The sequence below is a fragment of the Arachis hypogaea genome, chromosome 13 (assembly GCF_003086295.3).
Source record: "Arachis hypogaea cultivar Tifrunner chromosome 13, arahy.Tifrunner.gnm2.J5K5, whole genome shotgun sequence".
Classification (NCBI taxonomy): Eukaryota; Viridiplantae; Streptophyta; class Magnoliopsida; order Fabales; family Fabaceae; genus Arachis; species Arachis hypogaea.
Window position 1 is genome coordinate 98,371,353 of NC_092048.1, and position 26,483 is coordinate 98,397,835.

Below are 26,483 nucleotides of genomic sequence, written 5' to 3' on the forward strand. Positions count from 1 at the left end.
GGCTCGGCTACTTAGTGGGACAGCTGCCAATATCGCATCCAGGAATAGCCAAGTATGATGAGATGAAGGATGAATTAGCATGAAAGGAAAGACAAAGGGTGGAAGAGAGTCATGAGTCAGTGAGGAAGGCACTCGAGGATTGGAAGCAAGCAAGATTGGCACGGATGCGAGGAAATACAAGATGAAACAGGGAGGACAAGCAAGGAAAAGAGCGTGGACACCCACAACAGTAAAAGGTGGTGGAGTTCCTTCTTTGTTCCATCTTTCTTTGTGTTTTAAATAAGGAAGATCTTGTATGAAATAGAACTTGCTTCCATGTTATGTTTAAACCTTTTTCAAATCATGTTATTTTTAGTTTTTGGTATTGAAGAGAGTCTATGTGCACTGGTCTTTATGTCACTACATCACTCCCTTATTTACTTGTAAGCTTGTCCCTTTTTATCAAATAAAGAAGAGAATGTTTATGTTTTTAAAAGACCAGGGTAGAGTTCATATTGTGGAAGTGCATTCATGAATCTTTGGGGTAGTCATAAGTTAGCTAAGTTGGTTCAACCACAAGGCTAGGAGGACAACCATCTGACCTGAATACTTTGCTTTGGATACACTCATGAGACTAAGTTAATAACAAGATCCTAATAAGAGAAAAGGGAAAGAACAATGGAAGTGAAAAACAAAAGAAAAAGAGTAAGCAATAAGGCTAGGCATCAATGGTTTTAATCTTGAGGCAAGTGTCTGTGGTGCTCCTGTGTGAGGGATCTACTTGGATGAATAAGCTCTTAGGGGTGCCTTATCACTTGGTAACTTGGGTTAACTAACTCGGGATTATCAGCTGAAAGTCCACTATCAAGAGTAACCTTCACTACAGAACACTTAGTAACCCAAAGAGGTGCTGGACACCAAGGTCTCAAGAAAAGAAAATAAATAAACTAAATGCCTGTAGTGTGTATGTATGGGGGAGAGACTTGAGGGAGTAAGTCCTTAAGGGTGCTTCAACACCTAGCACCTTGAACCAACTGGTTTGGGAGTGTTGGCTGAAAGCTTATTTTAAAGAGTTGCCCCCTTACAGAGCACTTAGCCTAAATAACACAAATAACCCTTGAAATAACAATAAAAGGATCAATGAATAAAAGTCTCATGGGATATGAACAAAGTAAGTGTTTAGGGACATGATAAAGGTCTGAAAGCCAGTAATGGAATGAACCTAAGTTGCTATGCATGAAACCACCATAAAATCAGTAATATGACTTCCACAAGAATGACTCATTCATCTGGATATTCCATTTATCATTTTCTTGTTCCAGTACTTGCTTAGGGACAAGCAAGCTTTAAGTTTGGTGTTGTGATGCCAGGGCATCTTGGCCAGTTTCACTGACCTTTTCTTTACTGTTTTTAGGTTAGTTTCATGCATTTCTTTAGGAAATAAGCTAGTTTTGGGTAAATATTCACTTATGCCTTGACTCATGCATACATTGTGCATTTCACATGATTTCATGAGGATTTTGCATAATTTTAGTGACAAATATTATGTTGCATTACTCATGACTTGGACTAGAGCTTTGATGCATTTTGTTGCTTGATTTCAGGACCAAAAAGAAGCAAGAAAAGGGGAGGTAACTTGCAAGATTAATGAGAAAAGTGATTGCCAATAACACTCTCAAAAAAAGCCATCAATGCCCACGTTAGAGAGTCACGTTAACCAAGTTAACGTGAACTCTAACGTGGAGAAGAGAAGTTGAGCCAACGTTAGTGACACTCAACATTGTCACTAACGCTGGCAATCACTCATAAGTAGCCACGTTAGAAGCCACGTTAACCTAGTTAACGTGGCCTCTAACGTTAAAGGGGGGAAGAGAAGCCAACGTTAGTGACACTCAACATTGTCACTAACGTTGGCCTATGGTGCAAAGTACCACGTTAACTCCCACGTTAACTTGGTTAACGTGGGAACTAACGTAGAGGATGAAGAGTTGTCGACAACGTTTGTGACACTCAACATTGTCACTAACGTTGAAGCAACCACACAACCCCCAAGAGTCACATTAACTTCCATGTTAACCTGGTTAACGTGGAAGCTAACGATGAGAAATGAAGGATGAGCCAACGTTAGTGACACTCAACATTGTCACTAACGTTGGGATGGCTAAAAAATGGCCACGTTAGAAGCCACGTTAACCTAGTTAACGTGGACTTCAACGTGAGACCTAGGGGCACATTGGAAAGTTAGTGACAATGTTGAATGTCACTAATGTTCTTGAAGGATGGCAAAGGCCACGTTAGAAGCCACGTTAACCTAGTTAACGTGAGCTTTAACGTGAAGCAAGAAGGGGCACACTGGAACGTTAGTGACAATGTTGAGTGTCACTAACATTCTCGAAGGTTGACAAGGCAATGTTAAAAGCCACGTTAACCTAGTTAACGTGGGTTTTAACGTGAGGCAAAAGGGGTGCATTGGAATGTTAGTGACAATGTTAAGTGTCACTAACGTTCCCGAACTTGGACTTTCACTAAATGATTAACACTCCTTACGCCCTGAGCTTAAGTCTCTGCCCACTCCGCACTTTCTCTCTGCAAGTAAAGCCAAGCCCAAATAAAGAAAGGAACTGCTTCAAACTCAAGATCCAAAGGCCCAAGACTTGAAGAGTGAACTAGAAGCTGAGAAGAGTAGTATATATAGGAGTAGCTTTGAATTGTAAAGGAGTTCTGGAGGCTGAAGAACCACTCTCTGTATTTTACTTTCTTTGCAATTTCTAGTTTGAGGATGTATTCTCCATCTTTGTTTTCATTTTCAAGAGCTATGAACAACTAAACCCCTTTCATTGGGTTAGGGAGCTCTGTTGTAATTTGATGGATCAATACTAATTTTCATTGTTCTTCTTCTATCTTTCCTCTTGATTTTACTTGAAAGCTTTTGATCTTCATCCAATTGAGTAGTTATCTTGGAAGAGAAGCTATTCAAACTTGGATCTCTTTTGAACCTTGGAAGAGGAATGCAGAGATCAAGCTAGAAATGCTTTCTCATGCTGGACCAAATTGGGTTTGGATGGGTATGTGACTGTAACCCTCTCAATACTTGGTTTGGGAAATGCATGTGGTATAATCAGTGACCATACTTCATCTCTTCTCATGAGCAATTGACCAAGGAATTGGCTATTGATCAAGATTTGAGAGATTGAATTGCAAGGAATTGCAATTCAATCACTTAAGATTGCCAAGGAGATAAATGAGTGCATTGATTGAGGAAGAGATGAAAATGAACTTGATCCGGAGAATTACAACATCTCCTAAGCCCAATGAACTCCCCATCTCTAATCTTACCCATTCTCTTTAATTTCTGCGATTTACTTTTATGAGCAAATCCCCCATTCCCATTTATAATTCTGCAATTTATTTTCAGTCATTTACTTCCAGTCCTTTAATTCTAGCATTTACTTTTCTGTTATTTACATTCCCGCCATTTTATTTTCTGCAACTCTCAACCCAATTTCTGGATTCGCTCAACTAGAACATTCTTCTAATTAAAGTTGCTTGATCAATCAATCCCTATGGGATTCGACCTCACTCTATTGTGAGTTTTTACTTGACGACAACTTCGGTACACTTGCCTAAGGAAGATTTGTTGAGAGACAAGTTTTCCCCGCATCACTCTCCCTATATAAAGCCCTCCATTCTTCTTCATTTTCACACAACACAACCCTCTCTTCCCCTTCTTGGCCGAAACATATCTCTCTCTACCTCTTCTCCATTTCTTCTTCTTCTTCATCTATTCTTTCTTCTTTTGCTCGAGGGCGAGCAATATTCTAAGTTTGGTGTGGTAAAAGCATAAGCTTTTTGTTTTTCCATTACCATTGATGGCACCCAAGACCGGAAAATCCTCTAGAAAAGGGAAAGGGAAGACAAAAGCTTCCACCTCCGAGTCATGGGAGATGGAAAGATTCATCTCCAAAGCTCATCAAGACCACTTCTATGATGTTGTGGCGAAGAAGAAGGTGATCCCCGAGGTTCCTTTCAAGCTCAAGAGAAATGAGTATCCGGAGATCCGACATAAAATCCAAAGAAGAGGTTGGGAAGTTCTAACAAACCCCATCCAACAAGTCGGCACCCTAATGGTTCAAGAGTTCTATGCCAATGCATGGATCACTAGGAACCATGATCAAAGTAAAAACCCAAACCCAAAGAATTATCTCACCATGGTTCGGGGGAAATACTTAGATTTTAGTCCGGAAAATGTGAGGTTGGTGTTTGACTTGCCTATGATGTAAGGAGATGCACGCCCCTACACTAGAAGGGTCAACTTTGATCAAAGGTTGAACCAAGTCCTCATGGACATATGTGTGGAAGGAGCTCAATGGAAGATTGACTCAAAAGGCAAACCGGTTCAACTTAGAAGACTGGACCTTAAGCTTGTGGCTAGAGGATGGTTGGAGTTCATCCAACGCTCCATCATCCCCACTAGCAACCGATCTGAAGTTACTGTGGATCGGGCCATCATGATTCATAGCATCATGATTGGAGAGGAAGTAGAAGTTCATGATGTCATCTCTCTTGAACTCTACAAAATAGCCGAAAAGTCATCTCCCTTGGCAAGGCTAGCTTTTCCTCATCTTATTTGCCATCTATGTTACTCAGCTGGAGCTTTCATAGAAGGAGACATTGCCATTGAGGAAGAGAAGCCCATCACTAAGAAAAGGATGGAGCAAACAAGAGAGCCCACTCATGGAGCTCAAGAAACACATGAGGAAGCTCATCATCAAAAAATCCCTGTGATACCTCAAGGGATGCACTTTCCTCCACATAATTTTTGGGAGCAAATCAACACCTCCCTAGGAGAATTAAGTTCCAACATGGGACAATTAAGGGTGGAACATCAAGAACACTCCATTATCCTTCATGAAATTAGAGAAGATCAAAAAGCAATGAGGGAGGAGCAACAAAGACAAGGAAGAGACATAGAAGAGCTCAAGGACATCATTGGTTCCTCAAGGAGAAAACGCCACCATCACTAAGGTGGACTCATTCCTTGTTCTTGTATTCTCTGTTTTTCGTTTTCTTTATGTTAAGTGCTTATCCATGTTTGTGTCTTATTACATGATCATTAGTATTTAATAACTTTGTCTTAAAGTTATGAATGTCCTATGAATCCATCACCTCTCTTAAATGAAAAATGTTTTTAATTCAAAAGAACAAGAAGTACATGAGTTTCGAATTTATCCTTGAACTTAGTTTAATTATATTGATGTGGTGACAATACTTTTTGTTTTCTGAATGAATGCTTGAACAGTGCATATGTCTTTTGAAGTTGTTATTTAAGAATGTTAAATATGTTGGCTCTTGAAAGAATGATGACAAGGAGACATGTTATTTGATAATCTGAAAAATCATAAAAATGATTCTTGAAGCAAGAAAAAGCAGTGAATACAAAGCTTGCAGAAAAAAAAATGGCGAAAAAAAATAGAAATAGAAAAAGCAAGCAGAAAAAGCCAAAAGCTCTTAAAACCAAAAGGCAAGAGCAAAAAGCCAATAACCCTTAAAACCAAAAGGCAAGGGTAATAAAAAGGATCTCAAGGCTTTGAGAATCAGTGGATAGGAGGGCCTAAAGGAATAAAATCCTGGCCTAAGCGGCTAAACCAAGCTGTCCCTAACCATGTGCTTGTGGCGTGAAGGTGTCAAGTGAAAACTTGAGACTGAGCGGTTAAAGTCAAGGTCCAAAGCAAAAGAAGAGTGTGCTTAAGAACCCTGGACACCTCTAATTGGGGACTTTAGCAAAGCTGAGTCACAATCTGAAAAGGTTCACCCAATTATGTGTCTGTGGCATTTATGTATCCGGTGGTAATACTAGAAAACAAAGTGCTTAGGGCCACGGCCAAGACTCATAAAGTAGCTGTGTTCAAGAATCAACATACTGAACTAGGAGAATCAATAACACTATCTGAACTCTGAGTTCCTATAGATGCCAATCATTCTGAACCTCAATGGATAAAGTGAGATGCCAAAACTATTCAAGAGGCGAAAAGCTACAAGTCCCGCTCATCTGATTGGAGCTATGTTTCATTGATAGTTTGGAATTTATAGTATATTCTCTTCTTTTTATCCTATTTGATTTTCAGTTGCTTGGGGACAAGCAACAATTTAAGTTTGGTGTTGTGATGAGCGGATAATTTATACGCTTTTTGGCATTGTTTTTAGTATATTTTTAGTAGGATCTAGTTACTTTTAGGGATGTTTTCATTAGTTTTTATGTTAAATTCATATTTCTGGACTTTACTATCAGTTTGTGTGTTTTTCTGTGATTTCAGGTATTTTCTGGCTGAAATTGAGGGACTTGAGCAAAAATCAGATTCAGAGGTTGAAGAAGGACTGCTGATGTTGTTGGATTCTGACCTCCCTGCACTCAAAGTAGATTTTCTGGAGCTACAGAACTCAAAATGGCGCGCCTTCAATTGCGTTAGAAAGTAGACATCCAGGGCGTTCCATCAATATATAATAGTCCATACTTTGGCCGCGTTTAGACAACGCAAAAGGGCGTTGAACTCCAGTTCTATGCTGTAGTCTGGAGTTAAACGCCAGAAACACGTTACAAACCAGAGTTGAACGCCAAAAAACATGTTACAACTTGGCGTTCAGCTCCAAAAGAAGCCCTGCACGTGTAAACATTAAGCTCAGCCCAAGCACACACCAAGTGGGCCCCAGAAGTGGATTTATGCATCAATTACTTACTTCTGTAAACCCTAGTAATTAGTTTAGTATAAATAGGACTTTTTACTATTGTATTAGACATCTTCGGATCATCCTGGGACGTTTTGTTCTTAGATCATGGGGGCTGGCCTCTCGGCCATGCCTGAACCTTTCACTTATGTATTTTCAACGGTAGAGTTTCTACACTTCATAGATTAAGGTGTGGAGCTCTACTGTTCCTCATGAATTAATGAAAAGTACTACTGTTTTCTATTCAATTCAACTTATTCTGCTTCTAAGATATCCATTCGCACCCAAGAACATGATGAATGTGATGATTATGTGATGCTCATCATCATTCTCACTTATGAACGCGTGCCTGACAAACACTTCCGTTCTACATGCAACCAAGCTAGAATGAGTATCTCTTAGATATCTAATACAGGGGACCGAGTCCGAGTTATTAGTATCTTCGTGGTATAAGTTAGAACCCATGGATGGCCATTCCTGAGATCCGGAAAGTCTAAACCTTGTCTGTGGTATTCCGAGTAGGATCTGGAAAGGGATGGCTGTGACGAACTTCAAACTCGCGAGTGTTGGGCGTAGTGACAGACGCAAAAGGAGGGTGAATCCTATTCCAGTATGATCAAAAACCTCAGATGATTAGCTGTGTCGTGACAGAGCATTTGGACCTTTTTCACAAGAGGATGGGATGTAGCCATTGACAACAGTGATGCCCTTACAGAAAGCTTGCCATGGAAAGGAGTAGGGAGGATTGGATGAAGACAGCAGGAAAGCAAAGGTTCAGAGGAACGAAAGCATCTCTATATACTTATCTGAAATTCTCACCAATGAATTACATAAGTATTTCTATCTTTATTTTCTGTTTATTTATTATTAATTTTCGAAAACTCCATAACCATTTGATATCCGCCTGACTGAGATTTACAAGGTGACCATAGCTTGCTTCATACCAACAATCTCCGTGGGATCGACCCTTACTCAAGTAAGGTTTTATTACTTGGACGACCCAGTGCACTTGCTGGTTAGTTGTGCGAAGTTGTGAAGTTATGTTTGGACCATAGTTCTGTGCACCAGTTATTAGCGCCATTGACAGGGAGAGAACGAACACCAAATTTTACAACCTCAGAGTAACAATTTCGCATACCAATCAACAAGAAAAATCTAACTAGAAGAAGATATTATGAAAAGAAAGCAATAAGTGAGTTATGGAAGAAGTAGAACCTTGAGAAGGAGAAAAGAAGGAAGTGAAGTTCTCTTCTTGTGAGAATGAGAAGGAGAGAAGAGATGTAGGGCTACTGGAAGTGGTGGTGGTCGCCGGTGAGTAGCGGGAGACTGTGGTGGTAGATTGTGGAAGAAGAAGAAGAAGAGATGAGAGGTGATGAAGAAGGGGGAAGAGAGAAATAAGAAAGAAATGGGGTAGAGAGGCAGAGTGCGCAGCTTTAAAACTGGTTAGCGCGACCGGCGCGCGCGTGCACAGTGCGCTGGCGCGTCGGTGAGGGTGGAGCGAGGGACACAAGCACGTCATTGGCACGCACGCGCGAAGTTGGTTGTGCCCCTAGCATAGGAGTAGCACAAAGTTGGCCCAAGTCTCGGGTAATTTGTACCAGAGTTGGCATGCAGCACAGGCGCGCGGACGCGCACAGTGTGCGGATGCGTGCTTGAGTGGATTGGCGACTGGCACAGATGCGCGCAATGCACGGATGCGTCGGTGTGGACACAGGCTAGGCACAAGTGTGGCACAAGTCTTTGGTTTTTGTACCAAGGAGTTTATGTAGCACCATCGGCTAAATTACAAAGGGCGCGCAGGAGGCAAGCACGCAGATGCGTGGGTGTCTGGCACGAGATGGGCATAAAGTGGGAATAACTCTCGGGTTTTTAGCCCAGGAGTTAGAAATGCACCACCGGCGCGCGCGCGCACGGTGCGCTGGCGCGTCGATGCCCTTTTTACCTTTTTCCTTTTTTTTCTCACAATATATAAAGAGCTATTCTAACACATTTCTGGCAGGTGGTTAAGCTAGTGGGCAAGAAAACACTTATAAATTCATGCACCATTCAAGACAAAGTATTTTCTCTAACTTCAATAATTCATCCATACTAAAATGATGAAGACTATATGAACATCCTATCTATCCAACAAGAACAATAAGGCTAGCAATTCTATGCAATCAACAACATCAAGAAATCACAAAATTCACAAGAATTTAAAGCTACAAACTAGATGGTATACATAAGGAAGATCTTACCACGGTGGGGTGCCTCCCATCAAGCACTTTTCTTTAACGTCCTTAAGTTGGACGGTCAGTCGCTCAAGCTTCTCCTTCCTTAGGTGCATCTGCCAATAGGAACACCTCTAGATCTTTTGGGAGCTTGTAGCAATGATACTTCTTCACTCTATGTCCATTCACCTTGAAGGTTGCTTCACTTTTAGGATCAAATAACTCCACCACTCCATAGGGCTTTATTTCCTTCACCTTGAAAGGTCCTTCCCATCTAGAACAGAGCTTGCTAGGCATGAATCTAAGCCTCAAGTTGTAGAGGAGGACCTCATCACCTTCTTGGAAATCTTTTTTCCGGATGTGATGGTCATGAAATGCTTTAGTCTTTTCCTTGTAGATCCAGGCATTCTCATATGATTCGTTCCTCAAACACTCGAGCTCCTCTAGCTATAACTTCCTGGCTTCACCCGCCTTGGCTAAATCCATGTTGCATTGCTTTACCGCCCAATAGGCTCTATGCTCAATCTCTACCGGAAGGTGGCACGCCTTACCATAGACGATCCGTAAGGGGCTCATCCCTAACGGAGTCTTGTAGGCCATTCTATACGCCCATAGTGCATCTCCTAACCGGAGGCTCCAATCCTTCCTTTGTGGATTGACCACTTTCTCCAAGATTCTCTTAATCTCCCGGTTGGACACTTCCGCTTGCCCATTGGTCTGTGGGTGATAAGCAGTAGCAACCTTATGCGACACTCTATAGCGCTTAAGCAGTGCCTCTACTTTCCTGTTACAAAAGTGGGATCCTTGGTTGCTCACGATTGCTCGTGGCGACCCATAACGGCATACAATGTGATTTCTAATAAAAGAAACAACGGTATTGGCATCGTCAAGGCGGGTAGGTATTGCTTCTACCCACTTTGACACGTAGTCAACCACTAACAGAATATATAAATACCCACTTGAGTTGGGAAACGGTCCCATAAAGTCAATGCCCCATACAACAAATATCTTATAGAACAACATAGGTTGCTGAGGCATCTCATCCCTTTGGGATGTGTTTCCCGACTTCTAACACTGATGGCAAGACACACAGAACCCGTTAGCATCCTTGAATCAGGTTGGCCACCAGAATCCACAATCCAATTTTCAGCGGTCTTTTGTGGGCCAAAGTGGCCGCCACATTTGGACAAATGGCAAGCTTCAAGAATGGGTTGAATTTCAGATTTCGGCACACATCTTCGATTACTTGGTCTATGCTCCTCTTCCACAAGTAAGGGTCATCCTAAATGTAGTATTTGGAATCACTCCTCAACTTATCCCTTCGGTGTTTAGAAAAGTTAGGAGGGAAGAGTTTTGCAACCAAGTAGTTCGCCATTGGGGCAAACCAAGGAAAGCTATCTGACACAGCATGCAAACTATCTAATGGGAATGAATCATTGATCGGAAATGGGTCAAATTTTAAATTCTCAATGCAGCTTAAATGATCTGCAACCAGGTTTTGAGACCCACTCCGGTCCCAAATCTCAATCTCGAATTCTTACAAAAGCAAGATCCAACGTATAAGTCTAGGCTTTGGCTCATTCTTTGTCAGTAATGTACTTTAAAGCTGCATGATCCATGTATACCACTATCTTTGATCCTAGATAATAAGATCTGAATTTATCTAAAGCATGAACAATAGCTAGGAGTTCCTTTTCAGTAGTGGTATAGTTGGATTGTGCTGCATCCAGTGTTTTAGAAGAGTAAGCAATGACATAAGGGAGTTTACCATCGCGCTGTGTAAGCGCGGCACCTACAGCATGGTTTGACGCATCGCACATTATCTCGAATGGAAACGTCCAATTGGGGCCTCGCACAATCGGTACTTTGGTAAGAACTCTCCTTAGCTCTTCAAACGCTTTCACACATTCACTGTCAAACTCAAAGTCTACATCTTTTTGGAGTAGGCGTGACAATGGCAAAGCAATCTTGCTGAAATCTTTGATAAAGCGCCTGTAGAATCCTGCATGTCATAAAAACGAGCGGACCTCCCTCACAGATGAGGGGTGAGGTAAAGTGGTGATAACATCGACCTTGGCCGGGTCTACAGAAATACCTTCATGAGAAACTACATGTCCCAACACTATACCTTGTCTTACCATAAAGTGACACTTTTCAAAATTCAAGACAAGGTTGGTGTCAACACATCTAGCTAAGACTTTGGCAAAGTTCTCTAAGAAACAATCAAATAAAGTTCCATAAACACTGAAGTCATCCATAAAGACTTCTAGACAATTCTCCATTAGATCGAAAAAAACACTCGTCATACACCGCTGAAAAGTAGCAGGTGCATTACATAGTCCAAATGGCATCCTTTTGTAGGCAAAGGTGCCAAAAGGGCAAGTGAATGTGGTCTTTTCCTAATCTTCAGGAGCAATGTGAATCTGGAAGTAACCAGTAAATCCATCAAGAAAGCAATAATGGGATTTACCCGCCAAATGGTCCAACATCTGATCGATAAAGGACAAAGGGTAGTGGTCCTTTCTTGTAGCGGCGTTCAATCTTCTATAGTCGATGCACACGCGCCACGCATTTTGTACTCTCTTGGTGACCACTCCTCCATCATCCTTTTTAACCGCAGTGATGCCCGATTTCTTGGGAACAACCTGGACCGGGCTTACCCATTCACTGTCAGAAATTGGGTAGATGATACCCGCATTAAGTAGCCTAGTGACCTCCTTCTTTACCACATCAAGGATGGTCGGGTTGAGCCTTTTTTGCTGTTGCCTAACCGGCCTAGCTCCCTCTTGGAGAAATATACGATGCATGCACTTGCGAGGGTCAATCCCTACAATATCAGCTAGGCTCCAACCAATTGCCTTCTTGTACCTTCATAGAACGTCTAGGAGCTTATCTTCTTCTTCACTCGAAAGCTCACTAGCAATAATGACCGGAAACTATTGGTTGTCCTCTAAGAAAGCATACTTCAAATGAGATGGAAGAGGTTTCAGTTCACTCTTTGCCTCAAGCTGAGGTTCCTTTTCATCAAGCTCACGGAGTTCATTCTCAACAATTTTCCCATGTTCATCCTCTTGGTCATTCGTCTCTTCAATAATAGGGTAGCATAGCTTGTGGTGGTCTTCTTCTTGCACTTCCACTACTACTTCATCGATTACATCACATCGGAGAACGGAATGCTCTTTGGGAGGATGCTTCCACTACAAGAAAACAAGCTTTTTGCTACGCTTTTAAAGCGTGGCGAAAAGTCCAAAAAAGTGTAGCGATAGCTTTTTGCCACGCTTTAAAGGGTCACAACTGCAAGGGTGCCGGTTGCTCTATCGCCACGCTTTTGGTGACCTATCGCCACGCTTTTGTTTTTGCCACGCTTTTAAAAATCGCCACGCTTTAAAAACGTGGCCATATGTATGACATATGGCTACGCTTTGAAAGCGACCCAATAGGTAGATATGGCTACGCTTTTAAAGCGTGCCAATAGTAAGACCTATTGCTACGCTTTTAAAGCGTGACAATAGCCTTGAGATACAGCTACGCTTTTAAAGTGTGGCTGTTGATGCATACTGTAATATTATGGCCACACGTTCAAAGCATGGCAACAAGTGGAGATATAGCTACGCTTTTGAGGCATGCCAATAGCAAGACATATGGCTACGCTTTTAAAACGTGCCAATAGCTGTGAGATAGAGCTACGCTTATAAAGCGTGGCTGTTAATTACTGCTGTACAATATGGCCACTCTTTTAAAGCGTGGCTGTAAGTTCAGTACCTATATTAGCACTCTTTTTTTTTTTTTATAAACCTTAATCATGGATAATTTTAAAATTTAAAAGATGACTACTAACTTTAAATCAACTAATCCTTGTTTCATAAACTTGTCATAGAAAAAAAGTGTTTGATCACATGATATACTGTAACAAAATACCAAAAATCAAAGTCTCATCCACTAGCAATTTCCTAATACATGAATTACAATTCCAACATGGGTTACATTATCTACTTCATTTACACTTCATTACAAAATACAAAACTTCATGATTACTGATCATCATTGTGAGAGAAATTATTTTCAGCAAAAGCACCAAAGTAGTATAATTAGTAGTTTATGCAACAGCACCAAAGTAGTAGCGTAGCAGAAGCAGAATTAGAGAGGTAGCAGCAGCAGCGAGTGGCAGTTCAGCAGTAGATAATTAGTACCAAAGCAACAGCAAAATAGTACCACAGAAACAGCAGAACTTATTAATTAGAGAGAAAGCTGATATTTCCTGCACCAAAATTGCTAGAAGTTTATGCAATTATAAAATATACAACAACAATTCAAATATAACACAACAATTCAAATTTTAATAATCCAGAGGCTATATAAACATTGACATTCAATATACTTCAATATTATTCAATAGCAAAAGTTCCATTTAATTTCGTTCAATTCTCTTCAAAACACACTGACACAAGAAGATTATTAGTTCACATTAAATACTATATGGACCCATAAATGTACTCTAGTGACCATTTTTCCTTGCACAGCTACTTGATAGATACAGTACTTCATTAATGCAATATATTTAATATAAAAAGTTGTAAAGATAACTCAGTAAATGCATTCACTTCATTTATAAGATAACTCAGCAAGTGTAAGGCAGTGAGCTTTTTTAAAAACTGTAGAACTAAAAAGTCCCAACAATCCTTACTTTATAAAAGAAGCTAAAAAGAAACTAATTTAAAAAGGCAGCATATTTAATACCAAGTACTTCAAAAACATTTTTTTTAAATGAAAAAGAAAGAAATAAGAAGGGGTATTCAATTCTAGTCTAAACAAGCTCTCCTCTCCTCACCTCTGTCTCCTCTCCCTAAAGGAAAAAAAGCCTGAAACTTGAAATTAAAGTTTGTGAGGCTTTAAAAAACACATACATTAGTGAAAAAGAAAGAAAAAGGACAGCTTAAAAAAATAAAGAAAAGCAGAGGCACAGCTGAAAAACCAAGGATTTTCACATTTCAGACACAGAAACGTGATCCCAAAACCTGTTATAGTTGTGAACTTAAGTAACAAAACAAAACATATTTTAGGCTAGCTAAGTATCAAGTATCAAATTCTTTGTAACAACTTACATGCATATTTAAACCAAATGCCTATTGACTGCTAGGAAAGAGTTAAAACAATAGTATTAACTTGGTTTCAACTTTCAAGAGGAATGCAGCTTTTCAATTCAACACAACACAAAAGTAAATCAATTCAGAGTTTAATAACATCAGTTCTATTCTATTCTATAATTCCATAGCACCCAAAAATAATATTAACAAAAAAGATAAATCAATTCAACTAACACATTCAACACAACACAGCCATAACCAACTCATATATATGCACTGGTTTGATTACAGACTTGCTACTTAAATTAAACTTCAATCAAATACAGAATTCCATTTATAGAAACAAACTAAATGACTAAAAAGCAAGCAAGCTCGTTCCAAACTTTGTAAAAAATACGGCCCAGAACTATAAACCAGAGGTGTGGCCGTCAGAGATTCAAGCCTTGTTAAGATAAAATGATCTAATTCATTTTTTTCTCTGTTCTTGTATAGCTCATTCATAAAGGAGTCCAAGTTGTGATGTTATTGCGTGCTGGATCCAAATATGCATTAAATTTTACCATTCATTGTGTTTAAATATCAATCTTATATCAATATGTATGATTGCTTAAATTGAAAATTATTTTTTCTATTCAATAAAAATTTTAGTTCCACCAAAAGTAACAATCTTATGAAATTTTGGATGAACTGTTTTTTATTAGCTTAATAATAAACCTTCCAATTTTCCAAATAAAAGCAACATTTCTTCACTTTTGTTTAAGACTTATTATTAACAATATTGTGTGTGAGGAAGGTGTGTTTTTTCAATGACATTGATGATAAACACTGGTGAATTAAGATTCTTTGCCACTATGATTTAGCAATCTTAAACAATAAGCAAACTAGATCTCTTATTCCTTAGCTTCTTATATTGTAATGTATATAAAATAGAAATATGAACTTGGATAGAGAAACAAGAATTCAGAATTGTGAACATGCATAAACCAGAGAGGAATATCAAAGAGGCATATAAGAGAGCACTTGGCGTGCATTAATACTGATAATAACAAATAGCATAAACCAAGCAAACCAAATGCACCAATTCACAAAATTCAATATTAAAAGAAATGAGACCAGAGTGAGAAACTGAAACATCGTAAAAGCAAATAAACTGAAATAATAATAGCTATTGGCTTTAGTTTAGGTGCCTTGGGTGAAACTGAAACAAATGAGACCAGAGTGAGAAACAAGAAAAACTACCAAAAAACAAGGGTAGTAAACATCTGAAAACTAAAAGCAAATAAACTGGGAAACTAAATTTTCATGTTCATTTATTTTAACTTCTTGTCTTAACAACTGGGGAAATAAAAGAAGCTCAATCATTCACAAGAAACACCATTTTCGCACTCATTCTAACTCTTCTACTGACATAAAATAGAAAAATAAACAAAATTAGGAACAAGATAGCTTCCCCTGCAGAAATAAAATATAACTCAGCTCTACAACCATAAGTGAAGGCAATAAGGCCTCCATACACTCAGCAGTTTTCTTTGGGTTTCCGGGCATGTTAATGATCTGAATATCAACAAATCAAAGACCATGACTTAACAAATTAATCAAATCTATAAAACAATACAATGAATCCCTGGAGAACCATTCGAAGCAATTAATTAATATGAAACTTCCCTAAACTAAGTATGATACAACCATAATTATCTAACGATTAGAAAGCCACAGTCCCAAGGCAATACCAACTATACAATTCAAATGAGAAATTGACAAATGTTGGCTTCAACCCACCAGTGAAGTAGACCAAGAATGCACATGACGTCTACATATTTAAGCATGCATAAAATTTAATCATTTAATCAAACTGAAAAACCAGAAAATGCAAGAGTTTCATACCTTTAAACTTTCTTGCGTCATTACATACAAAAGACCAGGGGTTTCCTTCTCAATCAACTGTTTTGTAGCTTCTGGTGTTACATCTCGTGAGGTAAAGCCGGTCCCACCTTGATTGGAAAGGAAAATAAAATGGGAAATCAATTCAACAAAACTAGAATTGTTGGACTTCAATAGCGAAACTGATGTGTGTAGAAATGTACCAAGGGTAAGTATAAGATCCACATGTTCAACATCACTCCATCTTTTTAGAAACTCCTGAATTTTTGCCACATCATCTGGAGCCACAGCAGTAGCGACAACTTTTGCTCCTCCTAGTCTTTCCGAGGAAGAATTAACAACAGAAACAGCCCTGGGACCACTGTTTAAAAGTAAAGGAGTTAGCAAATTTTGATGCTTCCATTAAGGGAGGAAAAAAAAAGAACAAAAACAACACACAAAATTTTCCTACACAGCACCATTGTGTACCATCCACTGAAACCATTTCTTGACATTGGAAAAAGGGTATATACACTGATAAGACATGAAATCCCTATTTAACCTTGTAGTTCCAGAAAAAGTTGGATATGGGCACTTTAACCATTCTAATGATATTTTAATGCAGCAGTTTCAAATAATAATAATAATAATAATAATAATAATAATAATAATAATAATAATAATAATTAAAGAAAAAATATGAATTTTGATTTCAGTGTGTGCAAAATTTCCATCAGAACCATCTAAAAGCAACTCTATCTAGAAAGAGCACAGCAAACAATATCTATTGTAGCAGTCTGCTTATTCTAAAATCAACTCCAGATAAGGTATAAAAATGCTTATTCCTCAGAGCCAGGCTTGACTGATGTTCCAAATATTCTCAAAGCAGTTCACAAGCTCTATGTAACAGGTAGATTGAGCATTAATATTCCCCTGATCTTTTAAACTTTCAAACTCTACTAGAGTTTCCAAACTTATATCCAATAATACAGCCTTGAAATCCAATGCACCAAAAAATGATACTTTCTACTCAGCTCTGAACAATTGCTGATATGGATCCAAAATTAAAAAAGAGGTTACCAGACATATATATTAGCATAAGGAAAGTATACGCTGAAACAGTGAAACTAATACAAGTTAAACAACCAAATAAACAGCAACCCCATGGTGAAGAAAGTAAACATACACTTTCAAGTTATGGAACAAGCCTAAAATTTGGACGGTACAAAAATGTCCTTTGAAGCAAGGGGAATCACAATCTAATAACTACACACAAAAAGCCCTAATTCTTACTAACATTTGGACTAGACATGCTTTTGCACAGAAAAAGCGCGTCAGGGGAGATTGCAAACATTAGCAGGGTTGAGCAGCCCCCCCCCCCAAAAAAAACAAAAAAAAAAAACACACACGCACACACAGCAGAACCCGAAGCTTTCAATTCAAAGATTCAAATTTTCAAAAAAGATAAATAAATGCAACCAAAATTGCAAAAGCAGCACCAAAAAGAAAAACTTACCAATTGAAAAAGTACAAAAACCAGAACACCAATCATCAGCTACACACAAACTAAGAATCCCCAAAGCCTGCAGTGTAAACCAAACCCCATAAGAATAGCCACTCTGACTTTAGAATCGGGTGAAGAATCTGTAGTTATTCGACGTGTTTTAGTTCCAGACGCAACAATTGGATCTGATGGTATACAACTCTCGCTGAAAGCCCCAGATCCAAGGTCAGAAATTATAATAAAAACAATGAATAACTTAGAGTCATCCTCATGAATCTGAATGCAGAAAAACAAAAAGAGGAGAAACCTACAGCCTTCTTCGAAGCTGGAACTAGCGCTTTTCCACCTCGTCAGATGTTACAGCTTTGTCGTTCTTCACGGAAGCGAAGAAGCAGGAAGCGAACGGCAGCGCGGAAGGAAAGGCTTCGTCGTTCTTCACGGAAGTGAGGAAGCAGGAAGCGAGCGGCAGCGCGAAAGGGAGGGCTTCGTCGTTCTTCGTTGGAGTGTTGTCGTCGCGGTGAGGGCAGGGGTTAGGGCTTTTGAAGAAGGGTTAAGGCGAGCACAATGAAGAAGGGTTAGCTAGGGCTTTCGAAGGGGGCAGCGGTGAGGCACAACGGAGATTGGTGGTCGCCATTGGGGCTTTCGAAGGAGGAGTCAGGGCAGGGCACAAAAAAGGAGTTAGCTAGGGCTTTTTTTCTTAAGTCTTTGAATCACGAAGGGGCTAGGGCAGGCGTTTTTGTTTTATTCGAGCTTCTTTAATTTTTTTTTCTGGGGGAACCTTTTGGCCACGCTTTTCAAGCGTGCCAAAAGGCTTGTAAGAAACGGCCACGCTTCTGAAACGCCACAATAACAAATTTCTGTTGCCACGCTTTAAAAACGTGCCGAAATCTATCTATGGCTACGCTTTATAAGCGTGGCAGAAAAAACGTGGCTAAATCTCGCATCAACTGCCACCCTCATAAAAGCGTGGCCATTGACCCTTTTTGCCACGCTTTTAAAGCGTAGCAAAAAAAATGTGGCCAAATCTCTATTCAAACGCCACCCTCACATAAGCGTGGCCATGGACCACTTTTGGCCACGCTTTTAAAGCGTAGCAAAAAAAAAGCGTGGCCATAGGCCTTTTTTCTTGTAGTGTTCATGGCTTCATCCAAATTGAACTTGATAGTCTTGTCTCCAACCTCAAAGGAATATGTGCTGGTGAAGGAATCTAACTTCAATTTAGAGGTCTTAAGGAAGGTCTACCAAGTAGAACGGAGGATGAGCTTCTATTTTCTGTTGGAGGCATTTCAAGGATGTAAAAGTCAACCGGAAAAACCAAATCCTCGATCGCCACAAGTACATCTTCGGCAATTCCTATCACCGTGATCACACTTTTATCGGCTAAGGTAAACTTCGCCACCGACTTCTTTAACGGAGCTAAATTCAACCGCGCAAAAATGGATAGTGGCATGATGCTTACACAAGCTCCTAGATCACACATACAATCATGAAAAGTGCGCCCACCAATACATCAAGACACCAAACAAGGGCCAGGGTCACCACATTTCTTTGGAATTGGCTCCATCAAGGAAGAAATTGAACTACCCAAGGATAATGTCTCCAATTCTCCTATCCTATCCTTGTGTGTTGATGAGCGGATAATTTATATGCTTTTTGGCATTGTTTTTACATAGTTTTCAGTATGAATTAGTTAGTTTTTAGTATATTTTGATTAGTTTTTAAATAAAAATCACATTTCTGGACTTTACTATGAGTTTGTGTATTTTTTTATGATTTCAGGTATTTTCTGACTGAAATTGAGGGACTTGAGCAAAAATCAGATTCAGTGGCTGAAGAAGGACTGCAGATGCTGTTGGATTCTGACCTCCCTGCACTCAAAGTAAATTTTCGGGAGCTACAGGAATCCAAATGGCGCGTTATCAATTGCGTTGTAAAGTAGACATCCAGGGCTTTCCAGAAATATATAATAGTCCATACTTTTCTCGAGTTTAGATGGCACAAACTGGCGTTCAACGCCAGCTCTCTGCCCTATTCTGGAGTTAAATGCCAGAAACAGGTTGCAAAGCAGAGTTAAACGCCAGAAACAGGTTACAAACTGGTGTTTAACTCCAAGGAAGACCTCTACACGTGAAAGCTTCAATGCTCAGCCCAAGCACACACCAAGTGGGTCCGAAAGTGGATTTCTGCATCATTTACTTATTTCTGTAAACCTAGTAACTAGTTTAGTATAAATAGAACTTTTTACTATTATCCATCTATGGATCTTTTAATCATGTTTTGAGGATTGAACCTTCTTTGGGAGGCTGGCCATGCGGCCATGCCTGGACCTTGTTCTTATGTATTTTCAACGGTAGAGTTTCTACACACCATAGATTAAGGTGTGGAGCTCTGCTGTTCCTTATGAATTAATGCAAAGTACTATTGTTTTTCTATTCAATTCAAGCCTATTTCTTCTCTAAGATATTCGTTCGCACATAAGAACATGATGAATATGATGATTATGTGACGCTCATCATCACTCTCACTTATGAACGCGTCCTTGACAAACATTTCCGTTCTACATGCAAACAAGCTTGAATGCATATCTCTTAGCCTCTTGATCTACGATCAGAGTCTTCGTGGTATAGGCTAGAATTATTGGCGGCCATTCTTGAGATCCAGAAAGTCTAAACCTTGTCTGTGGTATTCCGAGTAGGATCTGGGAAGGGATGGCTGTGAAGAGCTTCAAACTTGTGAGTGCTGGGCGTAGTGACAGACGCAAAATGATTACTGAATCCTATTCCAGTATGATCGAGGACCGACAGATGATTAGCCGTGCGGTGACAGCACATTTTGGACCATTTTCACTGAGAGGATGGGATGTAGCCATTGACAACGGTGATGCCCAACACACAGCTTGCCATGGAAAGGAGTAGGAATGATTGGATGAAGACAGTAGGAAAGCAAATATTCAGAAGGAACAAAAGCATCTCTATACAGTTATCTAAAATTCTCACCAATGAATTACATAAGTATCTCTATCCTGTGTTATATTTTAATTATATTTTAATTATCAAATATCCATAACCATTTGAATCCGCCTGACTGAGATTTACAAGGTGACCATAGCTTGCTTCAAGCCGACAATCTCCGTGGGATCGACCCTTACTCACATAAGGTTTATTACTTGGACGACCTAGTGCACTTGCTGGTTAGCTGTGCGAAGTTGTGACAAAGAACTAAGATTATGAACGTGCGTATTAAGTTTTTGATGCCGTTGCCAAGGAATGAACGATCACGATTTTGCATACGAAGTTTTTGGCGCCATTGCCGGGGATCGTTCAAGTTTGGACAACTGACGGTTCATCTTGTTGCTCAGATTAGGTAATTTTATTTTAATTTTAAGCTTTTTGTTTTTATTCTTTTATTTTCGAAAAATTTTCAAAAAAAAATAATATAATAAAAAAAATTTTATATTATTCTATGTTCTTCAGAATTTTTAAGAATGAATTCTAGAGTTTCAAGAGATATGTTGAATCCTGGCTGGCTGTTAAGCCATGTCTAATCCTTTGGACCGAGGTTTCACTTATCCTTAAGAGAAGAGCTTCTTTATCTTCCCCAGAAATTTAGCTGTTGTATGTAATGAATTGCTAAAGCTTGGCTGGCCATTGGCCATGTCTAGTGTTTTGGACCAAAGCTTTCACTGAAAGCTTGGCTGGCTAATAAGCCATGTCAATTCCTGGACCGAAGCTTTAGACTAACATTGCATGATTCCTGGAATTCGTATTAAAAATTTTGAAATCCTTAATTTTTTTTCCAATTAATTTTCGAAAAAAATACCAAAAAAAATTTAATAAAATCATAAAACCAAAAATAATTTGATGTTTCTTGTTTGAGTCTTGTGTCAGTTTTTAAGTTTGGTGTCAATTGCATGTTTATCTCTTTCTTGCATTTTTCGAAAACTCATGCATGATGTTCTTCATGATCTTCAAGTTGTTCTTGATGATTGTCTTTGTTTGATCTTTAGTTTTTCATGTTTTGTATCTTTTCTTGTTTTCCATATGCATTTTCAATTTGTTAGTGCCTAAACATTGTCAATTTCTAAGTTTAGTGTCTTGCATATTTCTCTTTTCTTAAAAGTTTTTAAAAATAAAGTTCTTGGTGTTCATCTTGACATTCAAAGTGTTCTTGGTGTTCATCTTGACATTCAAAGTGTTCTTGCATGCATTGTGTGTTTTGATTCATAATTTTTATGTCTTGTGTCTTTTTTGTGTTTTTCTCTTTCTTCATTAAAAATTCAAAAATAAAAAAAAATATCTTTCCCTTTTTCATCTCATAAAATTCGAAAATTTGAGTTGAATTTTTCAAAAATTTTTAAAATCTAGTTGTTTCTTATGAGTGAAATCAAATTTTTAATTTAAAAATCCTATCTTTTTCAAATCTTTTTCAAAAATCAAATATTTCTTATTTTTTCTTTCATATTTTCAAAAATTTCAAATTGATTTTCAAAAATATTTTTTTTTTCATAATTTCAAAATCTTTACTAACAATTAATGTGATTGATTCAAAAATTTTAAAGTTTGTTACTTGTCCCTTAAGAAAGGTTCAATCTTTAAATTTTAAATTATATCTTTTTGTTTCTTGTTAGTCAAGTAACCAACTTTAATTTTCAAAATCAAATCTTTTTAAATTTCTTTTTCAAATCTTTTCTAACCACTTATCTTTTTAAATTTGATTTTCAAATCTTTTTTCAAACTAATCCTATCTGTTTGTTTCAATCATATCTTTTTCAAAACTACCTAACTAATTCTCTATTTAAATTTTCGAAAATCACCTTCCTCTTTTCCAAAATTTCTTTTTAATTAACTATTTGTTTTAAATTTTAATTTGATTTAGTTTTATTTTCCTTTCTTAATTTTTGAATTTTAACTTTAATTTAAAAAAATATTTTTCTTTTCTTTTCAATTATTTTCAAAAATTCTTCTCTCTCACCTCCTTCTAACTATTTATTTATCTACTAACACTTCTCTTTCTTAAAAATTCGAACCCCTCCCTCTTTCTGTGTTCGAATTTCTTTCTTTCTTCTACTCGCATAAAGGAATCTCTATACTGTGACATAGAGGATTCCATATTTTCTTTTATGTTTTCTTCTTTTTCATATGAGCAGGAACAAGGATAAGAACATTCTTGTTGAGGCTGATCCTGAACCTGAAAGGACTCTAAAGAGGAAGCTAAGGGAAGCTAAAGCACAACTCTTTGGAGAAAATCTAACAGAAATTTTCAAAAAAGAAGGAGACATGGCCGAAAATAATAACAATGCAAGGAAGATGCTTGGTGACTTTACTGCACGCAATTCCAATTTACATGGAAGAAGCATCTCAATCCCTGCCATTGGAGCAAACAATTTTGAGCTAAAGCCTCAATTAGTTTCTCTGATGCAACAGAACAGCAAGTTTCATGGACTTCCATCAGAAGATCCTTTTCAGTTCTTAACTGAATTCTTGCAGATCTGTGATACTGTTAAGACCAATGGGGTTGACTCTGAGGTCTACAGGCTTATGCTTTTCCCGTTTGCTGTAAGAGACAGAGCTAGAATATGGTTGGACTCTCAACCTAAAGATAGCCTGAACTCTTGGGATAAGCTGGTCACGGCTTTTTTAGCCAAGTTCTTTCCTCCTCAAAAGCTTAGCAAGCTTAGAGTGGATGTTCAAACTTTTAAATAAAAAGAAGGTGAATCCCTCTATGAAGCTTGGGAGAGATATAAGCAACTGACCAAAAAGTGTCCTTCTAACATGCTTTCAGAATGGACCATCCTGGATATATTTTATGATGGTCTGTCTGAATTATCAAAGATGTCATTGGACCATTCTGCAGGTGGATCCATTCACCTAAAGAAAATGCCTGCAGAAGCTCAAGAACTCATTGACATGGTTGTAAATAACCAGTTCATGTACACTTCTGAAAGGAATCCTGTGAGTAATGGGACGCCTCGGAGGAAGGGAGTTCTTGAAATTGATGCTCTGAATGCCATATTGGCTCAGAACAAAATATTGACTCAGCAAGTCAACATGATTTCTCAGAGTCTGAATGGATTGGAAGCTGCATCCAACAGTACTAAAGAGGCATCTTCTGAAGAAGAAGCTTATGCTCCTGAGAACCCTGCAATAGTAGAGGTGAATTACATGGGAGAACCCTATGGAAACACCTATAATCCCTCAAGGATAAATCATCCAAATTTCTCATGGAAGGATCAACAAAAGCCTCAACAAGGCTTTAATAATGGTGGAAGAAACAGGTTTAGTAATAACAAGCCTTTTCCATCATCCACTCAGCAACAGACAGAGAATTTTGAGCAGAATCCATCTAGCTTAGCAAATACAGTCTCTGATATATCTAAGGCCACTTTAAGTTTCATGAATGAAACAAGGTCCTCCATTAGAAATTTGGAGGCACAAGTGGGCCAGCTGAGTAAAAGAGTTACTGAAACCCCTCCTAGTACTCTCCCAAGCAATATAGAAGAGAATCCAAAAAGAGAGTGCAAGGCCATTACCTTACTTGGTGCGGCCGAACCCAAAGAGGAGGAGGAGGACGTGAATCCTAGTGAGAAAGACCTCCTGGGACATTCAGTGACCAATAAGGAGTTTCCCTTTGAGGAACCAAAGGAATCTGAGGCTCATCTAGAGAACATAGAGATTCCATTGAACCTCCTTTTACCATTCATGAGCTCTAATGATTATTCATATTCTAAAGAAGATGAAGACATTGCTGAAGAGCAAGTTGCTCAATATTTAGGAGCAATCATGAAGCTGAATGCCAAATTATTTGGTAATGAGACTTGGGAGGATGAACCTCCATTGCTCATCAAGGAACTAAATGCCTTGGTTCAGCAAACTCTACCTCAAAAGAAACAGGATCATGGTAAATTCCTAATTCCCTGTAACATAGGTACCATGACCTTTGAGAAGGCTCTGTGTGACCTGGGGTCAGGAATAAACTTAATGCCACTCTCTGTAATGGAGAAACTAGGGATCTTTGAGGTGCAAGCTGCCAGAATCTCATTAGAGATGGCAGACAACTCAAGAAAATACACTTATGAACTAGTAGAGGACGTGCTAGTAAAGGTTGAAGGCCTTTACATTCCTGCTGATTTCATAGTCCTAGACACTGGAAAGGATGAGGATGAATCCATCATCATTGGAAGACCCTTCCTAGCAATAGCAAGAGCTGTGATTGATGTGGACAGAGGAGAATTGGTCCTTCAACTGAATGAGGACAACCTTGTGTTTAAAACTCAAGGATCTCCTTCTGTAACCATGGAGAGTAAGCATAAAAAGCTTCTCTCACTGCAGAGTCAACCAAAGCCCCCACAGTCAAACTCTAAGTTTGGTGTTGGGAGGCCACAACCAAACTCTAAGTTTGGTGTTGAACCCCCACATTCAAACTCTAAGTTTGGTGTTGGGAGGTCCTAACAATGCTCTGAACATCTGTGAGGCTCCATGAGAGCTCACTGTCAAGCTATTGACATTAAAGAAGCGCTTGTTGGGAGGCAACCCAATGTTATTTAATTATATCTATTTTATTTTATTGTTATTTTATGTTTTTTTTTAGGTTGATGATCATGTGGAGTCACAAAAACTACTGAAAAATCAAAAACAGAATGAAAACAGCTTTAAAAATAGCTCACCCTGGAGGAAGAACTTACTGGCATTTAAACGCCAGTAAGAAGCATCAAACTGGCGTTTAACGCCAAAAAGAAGCATCAAGCTGGTGTTAAATGCCAGAAACAAGCACCAGACTGGCGTTTACCGCCAGAACAGAGCATGGAAGTGGCGTTAAACGCCAGAAACAGGCTACATTTGGGCGTTTAACGCCAAAAACAAGCAGCAAGGTGGCGTTTAACGCCAGACATGCATGCTAAGGGTGTTTTACACGCCTAATTGGAGCAGGGATGCTAAGTCCTTGACCCCATAGGATCCCCACATTTTCTTCTCTTCTCTTCACACCATTTCATAACTCTCTTCCATAAATACCCTTCACCCCTCACATCCATCTTCTCTTCCCCAAAATCCCCACCCACCTCCAAAATTCAAAATCTTTTCCCTCCCAAACCCAACCTTAATGGTCGAACACTGAACCCTCCCCCACTCCTATATAAACCCCTCACTCCTTCTTCATTTTCACACAACACAACACTCTCTTCTCCCCCTTGGCCGAATATACCTTCTCCCTCCATCTCCTCCATTTTCTTCTTCTTCTCCTTCTTTCTTTCTTCTTTTGCTCGGGGACGAACAAACATTTTAAGTTTGGTGTAGTAAAAGCATAGCTTTTTGTTTTTCCATAACTATTAATGGCACCTAAGGCCAGAGAAACCTCAAGAAAGAGGAAAGGGAAGGCAATTGCTTCTACCTCTGAGTCATGGGAGATGGAGAGATTCATCTCAAAGGTCCATCAAGACCACTTCAATGAAGTTGTGGCCAAGAATAAAGTGATCCCTAAGGTTCCTTTCAAGCTCAAAAAGAGCGAATATCCAGAGATCCGACTAGAGATTAGAAGAAGAGGATGGGAAGTTCTCTCTAATCCTATTCAATAAGTCGGGATCTTAATGGTTCAAGAGTTCAATGCAAACGCATGGATCACTAGGAACCATGATCAAAGTGTGAACCCGAATCTAAAGCATTGGCTTACCATGGTTTGGGGGAAATACTTAGATTTCAGTCTGAAAAATGTAAGGCTGGCGTTTAACTTGCCAATGATGGAAGAAAACGCACGCCCCTACACTAGAAGGGTCAACTTTGATCAAAGGTTGGACCAAGTCCTAATGGACATATGTGTGGAAGGAGCTCAATGGAAAGTTGACTCAAGAGGCAAGCCGATTTAATTGAGAAGACTGGACCTTAAGCTTGTGGCTAGAGGATGGTTGGAGTTTATTCAACGCTCAATCACTCCTACTAGCAACCGGTCTGAAGTTACTATAGACTGGGCCATCATGATCCATAGTATCATGATTGGGGAGGAAGTAGAAGTTCATGAGATTATACCTCAAGAACTCTACAAGGTGGCTGACAAATCCTCCACTTTGGCAAGGTTAGCCTTTCCTCACCTCATTTGTCACCTCTACAATTCGGCTGGAATTGACATAGAGAG

General features: G+C 39.0%; 1 non-coding gene across 1 annotated transcript; it reads right to left on the reverse strand.

Moving 5' to 3' along the window:
* Window positions 1-23,029: 23,029 nt before the first annotated feature.
* LOC112738764 (small nucleolar RNA R71) lies at window positions 23,030-23,137 on the reverse strand. Its single transcript, XR_003169708.1, has one exon. It is a non-coding gene; the product is annotated as a small nucleolar RNA R71 (small nucleolar RNA).
* Window positions 23,138-26,483: the final 3,346 nt, after the last annotated feature.